Below are 14,989 nucleotides of genomic sequence, written 5' to 3'. Positions count from 1 at the left end.
CGACCAGATTCAGTCAGCTCTCCCTGCTTGCTCTCCTTGCAGCAAACTGAAATCTTTTCCATGCAGATGCCATGTGGTTGGAGCAGAAAGGGTTAGGAGGATGCACTCATGTGCTGACAACAGTAAAAACAAAATGGCATTTTACAAATCATAATCTCTGTCATACAGAGAGCAAGGACAAGAAACTAAATTTTCTGAGAAATCTCAGAAATTCTACAGAGCAGAAAACAACTACTGCTTCTAGCCTCTCAGAAAAAAAACAACTGGCTACTTGGGGAATTATCTAAAATTTTATTTTAAAAAGAGTGCATGATAGAAAACATGGAAGAAGACTAAACTGCCATGAGGAACTACAGAGATGGGAACATGCAGAGCATGGGCTGCTGAAAGATGCATAATATGAAATGGGGAATATACTCAGGGGAACCTAAATACAGAAAGCATCTCAAGTGAATTAAGTAGTTAGCATTAGATTTGGAGAAGTCATAGTTTGAAGAAGCATCAAGAACCTATGTTTTCTATAATCTGCAATGAAAAAGGGGGAAAAAAGATAAACCCACACCAAAACACAAAAGGGAGGAAGTTTTAGGATATGGAAAAAAAAAATTACATTTAACCTTCAATTCTGAGCTGCTTTGCAGTGTCAAGTGTGAGGGATTTTTGCATTACTGTCTTTAGAACATTTAACATTTTCATTACAACAGTTAAACCTTCCAAAATACTCTGTAACAGTAGTTTCTACTGCAACCTCTGTAAGAAAGACAAAATTCCTTCCATTCTCCAAGTAGATTCTCAGATTTAAAGGGCAGTATCAGTTACTCCATCTCCACCAGCTGCACCTCAGGAGGAACCGTGCTTGTCCGAGTCCCTTGAACTTCAGTGGCAAGCTGATCCCATGTTCTTTCCTGCAGTCATCCAATATCAGCCATGCTTTTTACAAGATCTATTTTCAGTAATCTTTCAGACACACAAGTTCCTTTGAAGGCTCACCTTCATTTATCACACACAAAACATAAAACCCAGGCCACTTGCCTTTTGTCATTTCTCTCCAGGAAGTAAATGTTATCAGCCTATTTGACCTTTTAGTCAAAGATGCTTTTGTTTGCACTTTAATTCTTATAATAATTTAAGGACACTTCAGGGTAACATGAAGCAGCAGTTAAAAAGGAAGTAAATTGTGGCATTGACTTTAACACTTGTCACATTCCTGAATTTATGTAAAAAGGCTTTAACTGAACCTCAGCCCCCTGACAAGTTTCCTTCCCTTGCTTGCACCTCCAGATCCTTCACCAAGACGAGCCAGCTGCAGCCTTGCCAGGTCCCCTGGCTCTAGCAAACAGAGTTGTCATTTTTGCTCATTTTCTCTAATATTTAAACCTTTGGATGAAAGGCTAAGTTTTTTCACGTTAAAAAAACTATAGACCTCAGAGGAAACATCACAAGCATTACCAAAACTTTCAGGCTCCAGATAAATGCACACTTTTCTTCTCCCTTCTACTAGCTTCAGCTGACATCAGATCTTAGACAGTGCTCGTTTAACAAGACTGCAGGATGCCAGGTTAAGGTCTCGAGTTGTTTTAGGGCCATTTTTTTATCACTAGTGCAAGACAGACTAAACTAAATATATTTTTTCCTGAGTAAATAAAAGTTGAAGCATTGAAATAGCAGCATTTGACCTGAAATGGGTTTTGGATGTTGTTTGTTTGGCTGTTTGGTTTTTTTTAACCAGGAATCATTAAATATGATGCAAGTTGGAATGTTACATAGCTCTTTAAGTTAATATTTCATTCCAAAATTTTTGTAAGCCTAAATGAGACCAAGTAAACATTTTATAACCAGGCATTATTGCATTTGTAATTTTGCCCAAGGGAATTTTATACAGTTAGACACAGATAGAAGAAGAAACTCTGGCTCCAGTGAGGCAATTCCAGTGCAATGCTTGAAGTTCTGTCCAACACAAAGTAAAAAATAAAGTTTGACACACAGCTTCTGGGGTGTTCTCAGAGCAAACCAAGCCAAGGAGGCCATGCAACATGGAAGACAAAGCTACACAAAATCAGGATACTAAAATACCAGTGTACAAAAGTACTGGGGAAGAGAGAAGACTGCTCATGTCTAATGCTGGGGCTGGCTGTGGTCCCATCACTCCATCTACTGAGTCCTGCGTCAAACGGGTCTTTATATAGTGAGATTGTCAAGAACGTGTACTGCATCCTCCCTGCTCTGCATTTCAGATGGAGCTCATCTGGTGGATTGCTGCTGCTCAATTTAATTGGCCAGCATAGTTGGGCTTTCTCTAAGGGAAGGCATTTTTGTCCCATTTAATACCTAATTTTTATTTATCATGTGCTTTCCAATTGTTTGCTGAGTCCGAGGCAGTGTCAAAATAGATTTACTGGGTATGGGCACATAAAAAGTGATAGTTCATAAACTTTTTCAGGTGTGGATTATGTTCTAATATTTAGAAGTACTCTGTTATTTAGGATTTGTCAAGGGTTTGTTTTTAACTGGTTTTGGATGCATTTATTTCCTTTGTGTGTGATAACCAGCATCTGTATTACTTCCACCACAGAGAATCTAAAGTCACTCTAAGGATAAGCTGCTGAGGGGGACAAAGCCAGATGATGCTTCAGTGAAGGCCATCTTGATCTCCCAAAAGAATCTGGGTACATTAATATCTGAATGTACTTATTCTTTCTGCAGCATAACAGGAGCAAATCAAGGAATTTTGGAGCTGTTAAGAACAGTGCAGTCATCTTCTTCATGACCTTCACCATTTGTAAGACAGCAAAACCCAGAATATATCCCATTTTCCAATATCCAACTTGCCAGCTAGTCAAGACTAGCAGAAGATGAGGCAGATGTAGCCATTGCTCCCTTTCTTCTACCATCTCTATGCAAATTTCATAATTTTCCTCTTAGGCAGAGCTTGTTAACCTTCACACAATGCCACTCTTGGATTTTCCATTTCAATCTGTTTTACGTAAGATGTACACATCATATTTATAATTTTTTGGGTTACTCTTGGTCCACCATATGATTAATATAAGGCCTCTTATTGCAGCTACATGTTCTGTAACTCATATGCAGATCTGGTAAGGTTACTCAATGTATTTCACAGTTGGCCAAATCAATATAATCTTAAAAACCAGAGAGGTTGTTCCTGCTATTACAATGCCTTTTCATACTGTAATAAAATCTCCATACCAGCCCCTGTCATTGTGAGCTGAATAATTCAGGTGTTTTGAGGTGTCTGATTTCACATTAAAGCAAAACTGAAGACTTTGACAGAGGCCTCTTATTAAAGGTGGGTAACAGATACAGCACAATGCAGCCAGGTGGCCAGTGAGCAGCACTCCCTTTGCTGCTCTATGGAGTGTTTTAACCTTGCTCCCTGTGTGTCAGTCACTGGGCAGCTTTGACAGCAAAACTGGGTCCTCAACTCAGTTCCATGGGTGTTTTCTTCACCCCATTGACACTGCTGTCATCAAGGTAAGCTTGAGCCGAGGGTTTGCTTTTGATTTTTGTGGCATCTTGTTTTGTGTTGGTTTGTTGGCATTTTTGAAAGAAAGGAGCTCTAGAGTTACTCCAACTAATTAATCTTTAACCTCTTTGTTTGCTTGGTTATGAAATCTTTTGTCCATAACATTGATTTAATTCAATCCCATCTACAGAATCTTACTACTCCAGGCAATGATAACATGCTGATTATAGATAAGCTTGCACTTTGCAAGATTTTTTTTGTAAGCCCATTAAGTTTGCATAAGGAAGCCTGCTACAAACACAGAGATGAAGCCAACCTGTTTTTAGGCAGATGGGACTCCTAACATTTTCTAGTTATCACACTGTTTTGTGATTAGCCATTTTTAAAATATATATATATAGAAAAAAACAGGAATTTGACAGCTCTGAATTAATCTCTAATATTTCTCTCCATCTGTACTGACAAACTAAGCACTATGCTGCATGGTCCTGATCATAAAGTTCATATGTTGCATAAAGATCAGATGAAGCTCTTATTGTCACTCAAGTTCACTTCAAGTCGGCATTTACCAGACTGACCTACTTGGGTTTTGGTAAACTCTTAATACAAAGTCAGTGTTTGTAGATCAAACCATAAATACAAGAGAACTAAATAAATACCTATCACTGTTATTAAATGTGATTATCACACTTCAATCCCTAGTGAACAGCATGTTACAAAATAAAAGAGTTATTCACACTACTTTATCCTTATTATGTTTGTTGAATTCTATATCGGTTCAATATAAAATTGATATTGATGTTTCAGGAAAGTGGTGATTTTTGAGTTGAAAAAGAAAGTAGAGAGTCCAATGTAACAATAACAGCTGCCTTTGTGGGGGAGTCTGTTTGTCCATGTGCTGAATTCCAGTGATTTCAAACAGCAATGGCCAAAGTGCAAAGATTCATCCTATCTGAGCTGACTGAAGACCTGGGGACAAACTAATAGGTCTGATCCAAGGTCCACTGTACATTTCCAGGAAGCCAGTATTGTAAAATAAATACCATCACTGAAATCTGATTAGGACAGAGATCTCTTGAAATACTCCTCATCTTCCCTCCCCCAGTTTAGCACAGCATGCAACCTCCTTGTCTTATGATGCCATATGCAGCTTTGCAACTGTTTGCTGAGCTTCCTCAAGACTATGTTTAACTTGGTTACCCAAAGAAGGTCATGAACACATCCATGGTGCAAGCTGCTTAGACAGTTTTTGCAGAAGCTCAAGGAAATCCAAAAGGAGAAGTCACACCATGATTTGCATTCAAGCTGCCCACATCCTCTGCAGCCTCACTACCTGCCTGAAAAACACAGTTGCACTCTCTCTGCTGAATGCAGAATACTGATGTCCAGTGTTAACAGCAATTAAGCATTTCTTTGGGAAAACTTCAGTTAAAGATACTCTTGGCACCGGTTAATGAGTAATCATTAATTAAGGTAGACAACACTGTCAGTTAAGCATTAAAAGGTATCCTGTTTTGGTTTTTTGTTTGTTTGTTTGTTTGTTTTTCCCTACAGGGAAAGATCATAGAATCACAGAATGGCTTTGGTTGGAAGGGACCTTAAAGACCATTTAGTCCAACCCTCCTGCTCTGTGCAGAGACCTCTCCCACTAGACCAGGCTGCTCAGAGCCCCATCCAACCTGGCCTTGAACACTTCCAGGGATGGGGCATCCCCAGCTTCTCTGGGCAACCTGGGCCAGTGCCTCACCACCCTCACAGTAAAGAATTCCCTCCTAATATCCCATCTAAACCTACTTTCTTTAGTTTGAATCCTTTCCCTCTTGTCCTGTCACTACATGCCCTTGTAAAAAGTCCCTCTCCATCTTTCTCACAGGCTCCCTTCAGGTACTGCAAGGCCACAATTAGGTCCTAACTGAAGCCTTCTTTTTCCATGGATGCAGGAGAAGGTTGAATTCCAGAAAACCCTTATACATCTTAGCTGTAGTTTCATATTAAGTTTATCATCCTAAGCCAGGGGCAGGCCCAATGTGCTCAGCAGGAGAGGAAGGGAGGAGGCACCACGCCCTGTCCTATGACTGGCATCAACAATAAAGCCATTCCTGTCCTCCCTACAGCCAATCCAAACCACTTCATCCTGATTTACAGCAGCCAACAGCACAGACTTGGGCAACAGTCATCAGTCAAAGAGGAGCTTTTATCTAGATGATAGAAATGCTGTTATGTGTTTTTTTACCACAGACATCCAAGACCAGTTCCCTTAAGTCTGTGCCACTAACATGTTTGTAAGGCACAATTACTTCCTATTTTCATGCCACACAGTCATGTGCTGCCCAGAAGCTCCATAGGTTGGCATGTGCAGTAAGAGCTGGAAATTGTTCTTCCTGAAATACCACAATTGTTTATCATTAGTGCTATTGATGCATTTCAACTTAATAAAATGTTGTAAAACCCATTACACCATTGTTAACTGTGGCTAAGAAAAGCAATCCTAATGGCATGGATGAATCCACAAGGGATTACACAGTTTGATTTGTTCAGCCTAAGTCAACAAAAAGGAACAAAGAAACTAAAGTAAGGTTTCAAAATCATACAGTTTCCTAATGATAGCTATAACTGTAATACTATTTTTGTAATACTATGTATTTCGAAAAAAAATATTGAGGAAAGTGAAAGCATAACAGAAACTCCCTTTGTCAAACAGAAGTGATGCAAGTGGAAGATAAAAACCCTTTCAACTATCTGCTCAACTCTTACCCCTTTTTTTCCATATGGACATATCAGTAGTCCCAGTTCCACTGAGCTTCACACCCCCTTGACAAACCAATGTGGCCCAGGCTGAGGCTGACCAGTGTTTTGTGCCTCATCTCACACCGTCTCAAATGCAAGTTTCTCTAAGGTCCCAGCTGTCACCTCCCTGCTCTACAGCCCCAAGGTTTCCACTGGAAGCTGGAGGCTCTGAGCAGGACACTCACCATGCTGTTCAGGTGGGGATCCATCCCCAGCTTTGGGGGTTGAAAAATGGCATTAAATGCAGTTGTGAGATTGATAAACAAAGTCTCATTATTGGTAGAACTCAGATCCTTCCACTTGCTTCCACTTAAAATTGTCAAGACTGAGACATCAGTGGAAGCCACTACAAGTTTTGGAAGGCGGGAGGAAGGAGAATGAAGAACAGGCTGATGTGTTGAGGCTCTGAAAAATTATCAAACAAGATGTGCCTTGTGGTAGTGCTGAATGATACATCACAGCAAATTCAGTATCATAGAACCATAACTGCTTATCACACTCAGCTCTGAGAATGGTGCACTGAGTTAATTGAGGTCAAGAATTAATTGCATGTCTTTCAGATAACACTTCTAAATGGCAGCATCTGTCTAAAGAGAAGACATTAATTCAAACCTTTTAGGCCAAACATTTACAGAGAAGCAGAAAGTCTCAGTCAGAGCAAGATTGTGAAAAAGTAAGTAAAATGTTATCTTGTCATAAAACGTGTCTTGATTGGCAAACTGTAAGTATGGATCAAAGCAGTGATATGCTGGAGAAAGAGCTCAATACAGCAGAGTGTAGGCTTGAGTATTTAACCTACTCTTTCATGTTCTCTTCTCTGTACTTGTGTATTCCAAGGAATTTGCCTCCTAAACCCAGCCTTGCATCCTCTTTTCCACTGTTAATACTTAGTGATGACTGAGTTAGATTCTTTCTTTCAAGGCAAAGCTACCAAAAATGGACACAAAAATAAACAACAGTTGAAGAACAAATTATGTTGCTTTTGTGACAGTTTGTTAGTAAGGGTTCCCAGGCTTGACTGGTGAAGAAACAGGACATACCATGGGGTGGTTCTTGAATTCCAGACTATCTTGGTGCCTGAGATTACCAGCTGCCAACCTAGCAGGGAGCAGCCTTGGCCAGGGCAATGTCTCAGATATTCCAGGAGTATCTACCATGCCCAGGGATAAGCTCTTTCTTTTCCTGAAGGCAGGGAGGAATGGAAGCAGAGGCTTGACACCTTCTTGTTCCATACCAGCTATTGCTGTCTCAGGCTGGGGTGGAGGCCAGTAATTTGGACTATGTAAATTATATTGCACATTCCACTCCCTACAACACACACTCTTATTGTGGTAACTTCTGTCTCCAAGTGGAGGTAATATAGGAGTTGTTACATTCCTTAAATATTGATCATCTCTCCCCTAAGGATGTGGTACACATAAAAAACAAACAAACAATGACCCCAGCCAACCAACCCCAAACCTAGACCAACATCAGTCGTTAGAGGAGTGCACAAAAACATTCCCTGGGCTCCCCCTCCTAGATGGCAGCATCTGGGGCTGTGAGCAAACATTAATTACACATGTCCAAATCTCCAGCAGAAAGGCTCACATTCCAGGTAAGGTAATCTCTGCTACTCATTATGCTGCCAGATACCTTCACACTTGCTCCTGGTCACTAAGTTTTCCATGTGAAAGGTGAGCAAGGATGGGAACAGCCCTGACATGTGGTCAGGCAGAGGCTACCACTGAGTGTAAAGCAGCCAGGGTGATCTGTACTGTACATTTGCACAGCATGCTCAGCTCATTCTGCTCCTCCTCCTGTGACAGAAACCCAAAGCATCACAACTTCTTCAAAGGTAACCCCAGGGAGTTACAGAAAGAATCCAAGGGTGCATTTGGAAGGACTGGGTGCAAGCACTGCTGTGCAGGATGGCCTGTTAGAAGCTGTGGATTATGTCTTGAGGAGATGGATGGAAAAGTGCAAGCTAGCAGCTGAGTGAAGACACAACTGAGTAGAATCCACATGTGAATTTGCAGAATCAAGGCAATAGATTGCAGGGAAAAAAGTTGATCAAGCTTGCTCAAATACACTGTGTAATACACTCTGCAGAAGCCTTAATCATTGCAGAACCTCAGGAAGATTTGCAAACCACTGCTGTAACCAACACACCCAGGAGCAGTCATTCCTCAACAGTATTTGCCAGAGGCCTTAGAAAACACTACTTGACTTTATGTTCAAAACAAAAAGATAAATCTTGCAATTTTAGTCTTGCAATGCTGCAGCTCAGAGATCAGCAGCTGCCAAAACCCTACAGTCTCTGGTCACCGTCTTTAAATACAGATGAAAAATGAAATATCCTTCCAAAATAAATGGATTAACATTCTGTTCCAGTAGAAAAGCAATGAGTATCACAGAAAAACTCTCTGTACCCTTGTTCACAGAAGCTCTTCACCCTGTGAGCTGTGTTGCTGAGATCCTACCCAGCCTGGAACAGCTGATGGAGTTCACATTGAATTTCAGCTGAACTGTTATAAAAATCCTGCAGGGTTTCCACAAAAGGTCATCACAATGTATGCAAATGCAGGATGAAAGGATATAAAAGAACATACAAGATAAACAATTGAATTCCTGATTAAAAATAGTTCAGCTGAACCTAGGAATTATATAAACACCAAAGATGACTTTTTATAATCTGATCATGCTAGTCAGTGACTTCATTATGCAGGGAAACATGAGCTGGAATACTCAGATTTTTCAGTGCATTCTACAGTTTCACATTCAGAGCCATTTGCATGCATTCAGTTCCAGGCAAAGTCCACGGCTAAGTACATCTGTTGTCTGCACACAGAGCTCTGCAGGGCTGCCTAGATAAACACAAAAAAATTGAATTTTGAACCTGTGATACAATGGATGTGAAATCTAGCTCTTGCTACCATCTAGATTAAAAAGAAAGCTCATGGACCAGGTTCTCATTTTAGCAATTTGGAAGCACTAATTCTGTTACATTACACCTCATCATCAAGAATATTTAAATTAGTCTTTCATCAGTAAAGCTTCATTACTTATCATGTACTATTTGAGTGCATTTATTAAAGGTACTGTTAGTATGTACCCTTCCTCAAAACTCAAATACCTTGAGATCTTTTTCAGATTCTCTTTTAGAATTCATCTTTAATATTTGCTATTACAGAAGTTTAAGTTTGTCCAGTTTCTTTTAACTTCCACCCTCCTTCAGACTAACACTTGCTTACACATGCACAAATACCTGAAAGGCTTATATTCCTGAAGATGCAAAGCTTTTGTGCATCTCCAAAATACTTTAGTAAGTGAAATGTCCATGCAACTGCAGCTCTTTCTACTCCTAGGCAGCCAAAATGATTAAAGAAACTAATTAAATAATTAATCACAAGTAGCATTCTTTGTAATGACTGGATTCTTTTGCCATTACCTGGGTAACACAGATAAATATTTTACTGTATCAGGTTGTATGTCTTGCCAGGCTTGTAATTGAAGTAGCCTGGAAGTTTAATATTTTAGAGAGGCACAAATGAGTCATGGTCTCAACTGCCTGTGCTGAGCATGAATTATGCACCTGATTTTAACAGCAGCCCAACAGAGAGCTGTGGCAGAGATCCTGTGCCCTGTGTCAACCCTACTACAGCATTGCAGGGATTTGTCCTACATTAAAGGAAATTTTTGTCTACATTCTGTTTAGAAATTCAAGTGCTGTGAATGGCTTGTGAATCCATGTAGACTGTTGAGTAATCAAATCACTGGTGAACAAATTACATCTCAGGCAGCCCAGCCCAGCTGTAGATTGCTGCTGTCTTGCTGGACAAAGTCCTTTCCACCTCTGCCCTTCAGCTGTCAGCTTTTCATTATCAGCACCACAGCTGGAACTGAGAATGGGTACAAATGAATCACTGCTCCAACAGCTGAGCTGCTGGGACTGACCCAGGCCCCAGCTTCTCTACAATGTACAGGTCAAAGTCTTCCTGAAGGAAAGATAAAGGACAAAATGAGTAATGTTTTTGTTCACATGTGGTCTCACTATTTCCATAATCTACTGTACTAAGTAAATAACATTATTACTTGTAATCATTTCTGTGAGCACAACAAGAATGCTGGGGTTTTTTATCTCTTCTAAAGGGAGGAGATGAGGAAATAAACCAGGTGATAATTACATTGATAAAATTTTAAATTGGTAATTTGCCATCAACTTTTGTCGACTGCAAGTCACACAAACGCTGCCCCAGTCCCACCCACAGGATGGAGTGGCAGCCACTTGGCTTGCAAAACTGCTGTTAAATTCCTGTGCTGATAATCCTTTACTCCTTGAATGGCAAAATGTCAGGCACAGCCCAGCAAGACTGGGCATTTGAAGGTCAACCAAAACTAATTGAATTGCCAAACAATACTGTTGGAAGGACAGATTTTTATATTTCTTTTCGGAAGGACAGATTTTACTGAGCATTTGGCTCTTTTTAAAATTATTTTTTTAAGCCACACTTCCTGGAGTCATATACTAAAAATAAAAATGAGGAATGAGATTAGGCTAAACATGATTTATGGCTATCATGATTGCAGAGAAGCAGCTGAAAGGAAAAGCTCAAAAGATTAAAAGTGGCATTTTTCAAATTTATTCAGATTGCATAGCAGAGAATTTGAGGTGGTCAGTGCCAACCTCTCCCTGGGCTGCCTTGGAGCTGCTGGAAGTGGTCAAAGATTTACAGCAGGAAGAGGATGTCAAGCTCCCAGCAGTTTTCCATAGCAGAGGGTATTTTCATCTCTGCCAGGAGGAGATAAGTGGCCACACACAGGTGAGAGCTCCCAGGTAAGACAAAGCACATCACAGTGAACAGGGGCTGGCTTGGCAGTGGATGTCCAAAAGCAGCACAGCCTGTAGCTGCTGTTATTGGCCACGACTGCAAGGGCAGAGAGCACAGAGAGCAGCAGAAAGGCAAAGATCACCCTCTCAGGTGATCAGACAGGCATCACAGAGGGCTCTCCCATCTGTCTTCTCACAGCAAGAGCTCCCTGTAGTTGTACTACAGAACAGGCTGCACTGAAAACAAATTTTAAGTTCCATATCCCTCTGGGTAAGCTGTTTTCTGGTGAGGTAGTGTTGACACATAAATATATTCAGTGAATCATCAACATTCCCATCTGCCATTTAGTACACTCACTTCACTAAAGGGCAGACCTGAACATGAGCACCTAATCTGCAACACCAGGTTTTGTTGAAAAAAGGTTCAATTACAAAAAACAAACAAAAAAAACAAAACACAAAACAAAAACAACAAAAAAAAACCAAAACAAAACACCCCCCCCCAAAAAAAAAACCAAAACAAAAAAAAAGCCCACCCCCCCAAAAAACCCAAAAAACAAACTAAAAACAACAACAACAACAAAAACCCCAAACCATCAGCATGGCATTTAAAAATATTTTTATATTTTTTCTCAAAAGCATTAATTGCCTTTTAAGTTCTGCACTGGTTTTGTTATCTTACCAAATTGAACTACTGGAGGCATTGCAACACAGTTAAGAGTCATGGGGGGTGTGTCCTCCTTTTTCCTATACAAAAAGAAAAAATATCCCTCCACAAAACAGAACAATATTTTCTATGACCATAGTCAATTCCTGAAACTCTGAACAGCAAAACAAAGCCAGGGGTTTGAATCAAGGGTTTGAGAGCTCTTGTTATTGTCATTATATGGTTTTGTTTTGTTTTAAATAGGAAAACCAACACAATTGGGTGCTTTTTTTTAGGGTCAGGCTGAAATATAACTAAATATACAGCCTTCAAGCTATTCTTCTGGTTCATCTTTATTGCCCCACACCCCCAAAAATGAAAATCAGTGTATATTTTTGTTCTTGACCTAATTTACACACACTAACAGAAATACAAATCTCTCCAGTGGATCTGTGATGTGGCTAGTACTACCCAGATGCAGTCAGGATTAATACTCTCAGAATTTCCTACCCAACTCACAAAGACTTGGTCCACACTAAAACTCAAACCCTTACAACAAGGAGAATCAAGGAAATCTCCTGCATGTCTCTCACATTGGAACAGCCAGCTGTCAGGAAAACCTTTCCCTCTGCAAGGGTGAAAATGCACATCAATTCTCTACAGGTGATAGAGAGATAAAGGAAATTAACTATTAGAGTTTGTACTTTGGAGGGAGGATCAGCTCCCTGCTTACATATATCAGCTTCACTGATGAGTAGCAAGAATTAGCCTAATTAATTACAATTGCTTTTGCTCCTCCCTTGTGGAATGAGGGAGAGACCTGCTGAAGAGGTCAGACATTTGTCAATGATTACAACTGCTGAAATTTCCCCTGTGTCTGCAGGGGGTGACCAGCTCTCAGAGGTCTCCATCCACGTCACTCGGTGATCTGGTTTGGGCACTGCCATTTGCACAGACTGATTTCTGCAAACATGTGCCCATGGAGCCAGTACCAGTGGAGTTCAGGCTGAGGGATAAAAGCTTTCTAGCTTTAGCCAGAATCTGTAAGTGTTCCTGTAGGGGTATCACTGGTATAACCTGCAATCAGACCTGTGCACACTGTGGGACTTTGTGAAACAAGCAGAGTCAGAAGCTGTCATGGCTCACCACTGTGAGCCGCTGCCCACACGCACTGCTGGCAAATCAGGACAGACTCAGGCATGCCTCACCTGCTGCAGAGCAGGGACTGACACTCACCCTGCTCCAAAGGGCATTCCTTCCTTCCTTCCTGTCCTTGTGTCACCTCTCTCACTCTGGGCAGTGACTCAGAGCACAGCCAGGCCGGGCAGCTGGCTGGGAACTCTGCAGTGCTCTCTGCCCTCCCCAGTGCCCATGCAGAAAGCCACAGTTCAGGTGCACATGAACTCAGAGATTCCTCCAGACTCCTGCTAAACACAGAAATACACTGCAGGTGCACAGGCAGCCAGTCCAGCAGTTCACCAGTACCTCCAGGACACACCACTCTCTTCCCCAGCACCTGTCTGGTACTCACTGCATTGGCCAAGTCACTCTACAAACCAGCAGGAAAAAACCACTCAAGCCAACTGGAACTGTTTTAAGTGGATAAAGTCATGATGTGATCCAAAGAGCAGAGCTGGAGTCAGGAATAAGCACAAGAGAGTCCCTTTTCAGCACTGCCACACACCTAGAAGGTGTCAAGTGAAGCATGAAACTGTACCCTGGAGATTCACCCACCATGTTTGGCAGAGTCCATCCATCCACATCACACTCAGTTTATATTTATCCCAGTCTCTTCCAGCTCAACTGCTCCTCCTTGGGTTTTCTCCATAGTTAGCTGTGTGTTAAGCATGGACAGCTCTTAATTTCACATTAACTGCATTCCTAAATTTAGAGCTTCTGGGAAGCAAGGACAGGCTCTATAAAATGGATTGCCAGCAAGCCACATACTTAAAATGCTGAGCAAAGGTATTTTAAATCAGCCAACCCACACAAGTCTCTTATTTTATCCTGTCCTCCTTGGAGCTTTGTAGTCACCATTGATATCCCTAAAAAAAACCTTCCAAACAATTGCTTTTAGTAATCAAAGTTTTAAAACACTTCTGGAGAACTCCACAATCATATCTGAGGGAAAGTCAATATAAGACTCCTTATCTACAGGGAAAAGAAAAAGGATGATTTTTAAGACTGGGAAGTGGCTATGGCCTAAGCTTTTACCATCTATAAAATTAAACAGTTTCAGTATCTCCTTGACTGCTCTACTGGGTCACTGGTAAAAAGAAAAATCAGCTTTTTACTACAGCTAGGTGTCCAGTGACTAGAAAGTGTTCAAGGCATTGTTACAGGCTTCTTCTAACCTCAGAAAGACTTTCCTCTCAAAATTCACTGAACGCAGCTCTCACCTTATCTAAGATCCTTGGGTCAGGAGGCTGAGGCTAAGTGCAAACTTCACTGACATACAACCAAGCTGTCCTTAATTTTGACAGCATCACTTGGAGGTGCACAAGCAAGAGATAAAGATCATTTCCTAAAAGCAAATAAGAACACCAAAGAAATGCTTCCTATTTCTCAGCTAACAATCACCAGAGTAGAGCAACTTTCTGAAGCCCAACCTGGGATGACTGCTCACTGAAATGCAGCAATCTGTAACTTCAGGAGTGAGTCTGAGAAGCTGCTGTTTGGCAGAGATGTTCCTTGGAGTACAAACAACTCAGGAACTATCAGGGGTCGCTAAGATAGATAGGCTTGTTTCCTGGTGGCACAAAACAGCACCTGGCTTAAAGATTCACAGGGGAGGAGAGGGAAACTGCAACACTGCATAACATGCCTTGCTAGAAAAGCATGCAACTCTGGGTTTTCCTTTGATTTCAAGAAGTGTTTTTGTCTCAGTGACTCTCTCTGCTCTGGAAATGAAAATGGCAAGGTTCTGGGTAAGTTTGTTTTTGCTTAGCATCTCAGGTTGTGTCCTTGGAGGCATCCATGTGTGTGAAGCAAGAGCAGCTCCCATAGTGCTGGACACAGTCAAGCAGAGAGAAGTAGCAGTTCTTGGGCTTTACTCAAACCAGAACTGCTTTGAGAGCTGGCAGGGCTCCCAAGTTCCCCCCTCTACCCTCTGTTTTTCCCCCCTGCTGTCTTGGTTTGCAGACACCTGAGTACACCTGCACTGCCACAAAAGGAACAGATTGTTCAGAGAAGATGCTGTCAGGAACTAAAAGAACACGTGTGTGTAAATATGCTGATCAAGGACACTGCAAGCACTTGAGGC

This window comes from Agelaius tricolor, unplaced genomic scaffold, assembly GCF_023055355.1.
Source record: "Agelaius tricolor isolate 1412-34295 unplaced genomic scaffold, bAgeTri1.0.p SCAF_1, whole genome shotgun sequence".
Taxonomy (NCBI): domain Eukaryota; kingdom Metazoa; phylum Chordata; class Aves; order Passeriformes; family Icteridae; genus Agelaius; species Agelaius tricolor.
Note: the sequence above shows the minus strand (reverse complement) of the source record.